The sequence below is a fragment of the Pteropus medius genome, unplaced genomic scaffold (genome assembly GCF_902729225.1).
Source record: "Pteropus medius unplaced genomic scaffold, Ma_sr-lr_union100, whole genome shotgun sequence".
Lineage (NCBI taxonomy): Eukaryota > Metazoa > Chordata > Mammalia > Chiroptera > Pteropodidae > Pteropus > Pteropus medius.
The window spans coordinates 1,055,170-1,063,420 of record NW_024342471.1 but is presented as its reverse complement, the minus strand read 5'-3'; the positions used below and the strand labels follow the sequence as shown (position 1 = coordinate 1,063,420).

The following is an 8,251-nucleotide window of genomic DNA, read 5'->3' as shown; positions in this document are numbered from 1 at the left end:
AGCATTTTATATTCCTTAATTGAAAATACTTTAGTGCTAAAAAATGCTAACCATCTCTGAGCCTTCAGTGAGGGACTTTTTGCTGATTGGGGGACTTGCCTCATTGTTGATGGCTGCTGACTGATCAGGGTGGTGGTTGCTAAAGATTGGAGTGGCTGTGACAATTTTTAAAAATAAGACAACAATTAATTTTGCCTCATCCATTGACTCTGACTTTCACAAATGATTTCTCTGTAGGGGGTGATGCTGTTTGATAGCATTTTACCCACAGTAGGACTTCTTTCAAAATTAGAGTCGGTCCTCTCAAACTCTGCCACAACTTTATCAACTAAGTTTATGTAATATTCTAAATCCTTTGGTGTCATTTCAATGATCTTCACAGTATCTTCACCAGGAATAGTTTGCGTCTCAAGAAACCTCTTTCTTTGCTCATCCATAATAAGCAACGCATCATTCATTAAAGTTTGATTATGAGATTGAAGCAGTTCAGTCACATCTTCAGTTTTCACTTCTAATTCTAATTCTCTTGCCATTTCCACCACATTCGCAGTTACTTCCTCCACTGAAGTCTTGAACCCCTCAAATTCACCCCTGAGAGTTGAAATCAATTCCTTTCAAATTCCTGTTAATGTTGATATTTTGACCTCTTCTCATGAATCATGAATATTCTTAATGGCATCTAGAATGGTGAATCCTTTCCAGGAAGTTTTCAATTTACTTTGCCCAGATTCATCCCAGGAATCACTATCTATAGAAGCTACACTCTTACAAAATGTGTCTCTTAAAACTTGAAAGTTAAAATTACTCCTTGATCCGTGGACTTCAGAATGGATGTTGTGTGAGCAGCATGAAAGCACCATTACTCTCATTGTATATCTCCATCAGAACTCCTGGGTGACCAGGTGCATTGTCAGTGAGCAGTAATATTTTGAAAATAATCATTTTTTTTCTAAGTCTCAAGAGTGGGCTTAAAATATTCAGTAAACTATGTTGTAGACAGATGTGCTGTCATCCAGGCTTCGTTGTTCCATTTATAGAGCACAGGCAGAGTAGACTCAACATAATTCTTAAGGGCACTAGGATTTTCACAATAGTAAATGAGCATTGGCTTCAACCTAAAGCCACCAGCTACATTAACACCTATCAAGACAGTCAGCCTGGCTTTTGAAGCTCTGAAGCCAGGCACTGTCTTCTCTTCTCTGGCTGTGAAAGTCCTACATGGTGTTTTCTTCCCAGATATAGCTGTTTCTAATTTCAAAATCTGTTGTTTAGTGTAGCCACCTTCATTAATTATCTTAGCTAGGTCTTCTGGATAACTTGCTGTAGCTTCTACATCAGCCCTTGCTGTTTCATCTTGTACTTTTACACTATGGAGATAGCTTTTTTTCCCTTAAACCTCATGAACTGACTTCTGCTAGCTTCAGACTTTTCTTCTGCAACTTCCTCACCTCTCTAAGCCTTCATAGAGTTGAAGAGAGTTAGGGCTTTGCTCTGTATCAGGCTTTGGCTTATGAGAATGTTGTGGCTGGTTTGATCTTCTATCCAGACCACTAAAACTTTCTCCGTATCAGCAACAAGGTTGTTTAATTTTCTTATCATTCATATGTCCAGTGGAGCAGCACTTTTAATTTCCTTCAAGAACTTTTCCTCTGCATTCGCTACTTAGCTGTTTGGCACAAGAGGCCTAGCTTTTGGTCTCTCTTGGCTTCCAACATGCCTTTCTCACTAGGCTTAATCATTTCTAGCTTTTATTTAAGCTGAGACACCTGCAACTCTTCCTTTCACTTAAACATATAGAGGCCATTGTACAGTTATTAATTGGCATAATTTCAATATTGTTGTGTCTCAAGAAATAAGGAAGCTTGAGGAGAGGGAGAGAGATGAAGAAATGGCTGGTTGGTGGAACAGTCAGAACACATACAACATTTATCAATTAAGTATACCATCTTGTATGGATGTGGTTCTTGGTGCCCCAAACCAATTACAATAGTAACATCAAAAATCACTGATCACGGATCACTATAACAAATATAATGATAAGAAGAAAGTTTGAAGTCTACGGCCATGCCACCCTGAACAAACCCGGTTCCGTCTGATCTCGGAAGCTAAGCAGGGTCGGGCCTGGTTAGTGCTTGGACGGAAGACCATCTAGGAAGACCAGGTGCTGTAGGTGTGAAAAATAAAAAATAAGAGATTGTAAGCTGACATGGTTCTTGCAATCTATGAGGTCAACCAAGGGTTGCCTTATCTAAAAAAATAAAGAAAAGAAAAAAAAAAAGAGAAAAGTTTGAAATATTATGAGAATTACCAAAACATGAGAGACACGAATGAGCAAATCTGTTGGCAAAATCACCCTGATAGATTGACTTAATACAGTGTTGCCACCGACCTCTAGTTTGTAAAAAATGCAATATCTATAAACTTCAATAAAATGAGGTATGCTTGTATTATTAAGATGATTCTTTTAGCAAGAAGTCTTATTGTGGAAACTCAGAATCAAGAAGGATATTATTCTACTTTTCATAATTGCAAGCACTCCCAAGTGAATTCTTTTATTCCAGTACAAACTTTGGGCATCTTTGCCATACCTTTTCCTCATGTCATCATCCTCATTTACCAACAAGCTGCTGAACAGCATGGCACTATTGTCAGTTTCTGTTGATAGCTAGACCTGCTTGTGTCTGTACTCATAACAGGTAAACTGTGGAAACCGTATCCACTTTGCTTATCTGATCTTGTGCATTAGTGAGAATTCTAACCTTTCTCTCCATCGAATGTGTAAACCACTGCTGAAAGGAGTGAAATTACCCTTAGGCGTTATGAAATATCCAAGGGCATGGGGAAGATCTGTGTGCATCTTGGACAGGATTAAACTCAAGGTTTGGCTCAAAGCCAGTGGTCAAACTGTTATTACTTTTTCTTTTATAGAATTCTTTATGTGAAGGTGGTGTTTTCCTTTAAGATAATCTTCGTGGCAAATGATAGAGAAGAGAAATCCTGCTCAAGGGAATTTAGACTATGAGAGATTCACAAGAGAGTATGTAGCCTTGCATATGGGTAATTATATAGGTTGTGCAGAGCGTAGGCAGATCATTTCATGAGAATATTGCCTTGTTTGTGAAGGCAGGAGCGGATGTTCACTGTGGTAACCTGGCAACGAATGAGATCAAGTGAGGGTAAAACATGGGCTAGTTATGGTGGCAGAAGGTGTTGTATTCTTAGCCACACTTGGAAGTTTTTCCAGGCTTTGTCACCTTCTTTGGAGGTGCCCCAAAGTCACTGCTAAAAGGATAGTTCTAGGTGGACATGTTCATATCAGATGACCTTTCTCCACTGGCTAACATTAATTGGACCAAAAAGGACCTATGATCCAAGCTGAGCCACTAATTGTTATAACCAGAGAATACCAATAAAATGTGTATTATCAGGCCAGTTACCACTGGGGGGAAACTAGAACTTAATCTTGCTGGGAAACTCTGGGAATTAGGGTAAAACATGTACCACAGAGTTGCCCCAGCCAAGAAACAAAGAAGTTGGGGTATTTATATACCAGCTCTTGTAAGTCACTGGTCAAAGGCACTTTGTGGGGGCATCAATCGTCTGGTGCTTTGGTCACAGTGCTCTACAGTGGTAAGTTCCATGGTCTTGGAAGGCACATGACACCATCTAATATTCACTGCTTTTAGTTATTGTGTATCTTAGTTCAAATATGAGTGAGAATATGATTGACTCAGCTTGGATCACTAATTGGTATTCTCAGAGCCTAAGTCAAAAGTGAACTAAAGATGCAAATGAAAACCCTTATGCCATGTGGAAAATTTATATTGTATATCTTTCCAAGCCCTGTTTTTCAGTTTCTACAAGGGACGGGATTGTGCAGGTTTCTGAGTCGTGTGTTTTTATTTTTGTTGTAAATAGATGCTCATACTCTCAGCCTAATGAGAGGGGCACATTAAGAAGATGGAGATAGAAGATAGACTTGAGAAGGGCCAGCCATTGTTTAGCTAGCCTGACACTGGAGAAATTGTGAGTGCTAAGTGGAAATCATCAATTCTCTGAGTTCCCATGATTGTAAAGAAATAATTAGAGCCTATAGATTATGGCTTTTTCAAGATGAGTAGGGACACACTTGTCACAAGGGGATTCCCCTGAAACTAAACAATACTTAAATTAAGTAAGAATCCAAAAACATTTGGGAAAGGAAAGAAAAAGGACGGGGATATGAAAACAGTAGAGAAAATTCAAAGATAGAGAACCTCCTTGGTAAAGTTCTCTAATAGAATGTTCCAAAACCCAGCTGATCAGGACAGATTTTTCTTTTCATCAACTCTTTTCCTTATGCTTTTGCTTTATCCATCCCCCCTCCCTAACACTCCCATCGTATTGGAATTAAATTTTTTTTCAAAAATTTTCCAGGGACAACATTTTAAAGATTTTTTTTTAGAATGCACAAGTGAATTAAGAAACTTTTCAAAAGGAACTCAATTAAAGGGTCCTGGTAAATAGTCCTATTGGTCTGTTACCAGAGAAGGGAAGAGAGAAGAAAAGAAAAGAGAGAACAAGGGCACTTTTGGTATCTGACATAAGTTAACTAATGCCACAGCAAACCTTATAATGTTTTAAGAAGAAGAGGAGAAAATAATACTTTTTTTTTTAAGTTTTAATTTTGAAATAAGTATACAGTTGACCCTTGAAAAGCATGGGTTTGAATTGTGCAAGTCCACTTATATATGGATTTTTTTTCAGTAAATACAGTACTATAAGTGTATTTTCTCATGATTATCTTAACATTTTTTATCTAGATAATTTTATTGTAAGAATACAATATATAATGTGTATAATGTATAAAATATGTGTTAATTGGCTGTTTATGTTATCAGTAAGGCTTCTGGTCAACAGTAGGCCATTAGTTGCTGAGTTTTTGGAAGTAAAAGTTTATGCACAGATTTTCAACTGTGCAGGGGGTCAGCGCCCCTGACCCCTTCATTGTTTAAGTGTCAATTACATAGTCACAGAAAGTTGCAAGAAAGTTGACAGGAAGGGTCCTGTGTAGTCTTTATCCAGCCTTTCCCAGTGTTAACATCTTGCATATATAGTAAATATCAAAACCAGAAAACTGACATTTTACCAGTTACTCATTTGTGTGTGTGTTTGCATATAGTTCTATGCAGTTTTATCACTTGTGTAACTTCTTGTAACTACCACCACAATCAAGATACACAAGTCTCCCTTGTTCTACTCCCATACCAAACCCCTGGCAACCACTAATCTGTTCTTTATTTCTATAATTTTGTTATTTCAAGAATGTTATATAAATGGTACTATATAGTAGTTAAATTTTTTGCGATTGCTTGTTTTCACTCAGTTTAATTTCCTGAGATCCGTCCAAGTTGTCGATTGTATCAGTAATATGTGTTCCTTTTTTATTGCTAAAGAGTATTCAATGAGTGCACCACCATTTGTTTAACCATTCACCCATTGAAAGATAGCTAGGTGGTTTTCAGTTTTTAGCTGTTACCAATAAAGTTTCTGCATGAACATAATTTTTCATTTTTCTGGAGTAAATACCCAAGATTTCAATTGTTTGAGTGTATAGTAAGACCATTTTTAGTTTCATAAGAAACTGCCAAACCATTTTATATTCCCACGAGAGAATATAAGTGATAGATCAATTGATTAAAATAATTAAAAATAATTTCCCACATTTAGTGGTATTACTATTTTTTTATTTTAGCCATTCTAATAGGTATTTATTGATATTCTAGTTTTAATTTGCATTTATCTAATGGCTAATGATGTTGAACATTGTTTTTATGTGCATATTTGCTATCTATATATCTTTTTATATAAAATATCTGGTCATGTCTTCTGTGTATTTTCTAATTTGATTGTTTGGTTTTGAATATTTTACTTTTCAAAAGTATTTGTTATGATTTCACCGTTCTTTGTGTCCATTTCGCCCCTTTATTCTAAGTCCAACCACCTTGTTAAATGAGTATTTCTGTCCTCATTTTAAAAATAGAGAGACTGAGTCCCAGTTAACCTTTCTGATGTATCTAAGAATTGGGATACAATAAAAAGTTAAAAAGGAACTTGTGTTGCATATTAAATTCATTCGAATTCTAGTGTTTCACTAAGTGGGGAGGGTCTAGAATTAACTGGATGTGCCAAATTGAAAAGTAAATAACTAAGAATAGCAGTAAGGTTGATGAAAATGACACTGCCTTTTGGCCTATCTCTTGTAAACACTTAATTGTAAAAAGAAATATTAGAAATATTTGTCATTCGATAGGGACATGTAATTCAATTTTAATTTTATTGATTGTTGTTATATTTGGATTAACTTCTATCAACTGATGTTACGTTTTCTCTTTACCATGAATATTTTTGTTATTTCTTGTTTTCTATCAGAATAACTGAGATTTTTTTCATTTATTTTTAATCAGTTTCTTCATTTTATTTTTTCTTTAGTTGGATGTTATATATTATTTTTAAAATTTTGCTACAATTACTCTTATATTTTAAACATGTTTCATACATATGACAAATCTAGAGTTAATCAATATCTCAAACTCCTTCAAAACAATACAAGGAACTAAAAATAATGCTGGTTAACTCATCTCCATCCTCCATGACTTTGTTGTTTAGTTTCTTCTTGATTTCAAGTGCTCTTGAGTTAGTAAGTATATAATTATGATTTTTTGCATTAATGTATGTTTACCAATTTATATCTTGCCTCTTACTTTTTTTAAAATAATTTTTAAAAAATTTTAATTATTTTCAAGAATACATACAGTACATTGGTTAGACATTTATGTAGTTTATAAAATGATCCCCCTAATTGCTCCTTCTTTCCTCTGGTTTTCCACCTACCCAATATATTAATGCTAACTACATTTCCTATGCTGTGCTCCCCATCCCTGTGACCATCTATCAACTACTAATTTGTACTTCTTTAACCTTTCACCCCATTTCCCAACCCCTCAATCCCCCCTCTCTGTCCATCACCAAATTGTCCACTATATTTGTAAGTCTGTTTTTGATTAGTTTCTTCTTTTTGTTCCTTAGATTCTGCATATAAGTGAAATCATATGGTTTCACTCTGACTTATTTCACTCAGCATAATAACTTCTAGGCCCATTCATGTTGTTGCAAATGGTAGGATTTCATTTTTTTTTAAATTGCTGAGTAATATTCCATTGTATATATGAACCATAACTACTTTATCCAATCATCTGTTGATGGGCATTTAGATTGCTTCCATATCTTGGTTATTGCAAATTATGCTGCCATGAATATAGGGGTGCATAGGCCTCTTACTTTTTATCTGAGTTCATCTTCCTTTTTATTTCTAGAATTTCCATTTAGTGCTTCTTAATGTATATGTGTTCTTTATTCACAGATTCTCTTTTTTAAAATGTATTTTCTATTTCTACTTTTTGCTCTTTAAACATTTTAAACACACTTATTTTGTAGGCTTTTAGATTGTTTTATAATTTCTTGTTTATTAATTTCAAAGACTCTTCCAAATAATGGTGAATTTCCTTTTACGATTTGTAATTTTTAATAGTGAGCTCATCTTCGAGAGAGACCATGAGATGTAGATGTGTTCTTATATCAGTCAGGGTCCCAGGAGCTTCTTAGTTTGGACCAATACCATGCATTGGGATTCTCTCAATTTGCCTGGAATATGAATTCAAATCTCACACTTACACATATCCTAGACGTGTGGTTCTAATATCCTTTTGAGACTCGATTTCCATCAAGAGCCCAAAATAGACCTAAACTTTTGTTATTATTTTTTCTAAGCCAGCAGACAGATTTTTTCTACTGTTCTCTCTGTTTAAAAGGATGATTAGTGAATGTTACTCATCATGGTGTGCTTTAGAGGACAGACATGGAAATAAGTGATAGACCATTTGATTAATACTTTGTATTTATATAACATTTATTTTAGTAAGCTGTCTGCTCTCCAAGGTCAGAGACAAAAATCTTAAATTCTTTGTGCAGAGATAATTAGTACCAATTGAGGACCTATTTTGTTTCAGATATTATTCTGGGCACATTAAGCATACTGATGTTCACCTTTTTATCATATACTCAAAATGGCTATTATTCTCTCCGTTTAACAGATAAAATTTTAAAACTCATAAGCATATATACCATGCCTGTGTTCACATATTTTGCTCACTTCTCACAGAAAAGGGACTGAGCAAGTAAATTAATAGAAATAATATATTATAGTATTTTA

General features: G+C 35.0%; 1 pseudogene; it reads left to right on the top strand.

The window, feature by feature from the left end:
- Positions 1 to 2,054: 2,054 nt before the first annotated feature.
- On the top strand, positions 2,055 to 2,173 carry LOC120604062 (uncharacterized; annotated as a pseudogene).
- Positions 2,174 to 8,251: the final 6,078 nt, after the last annotated feature.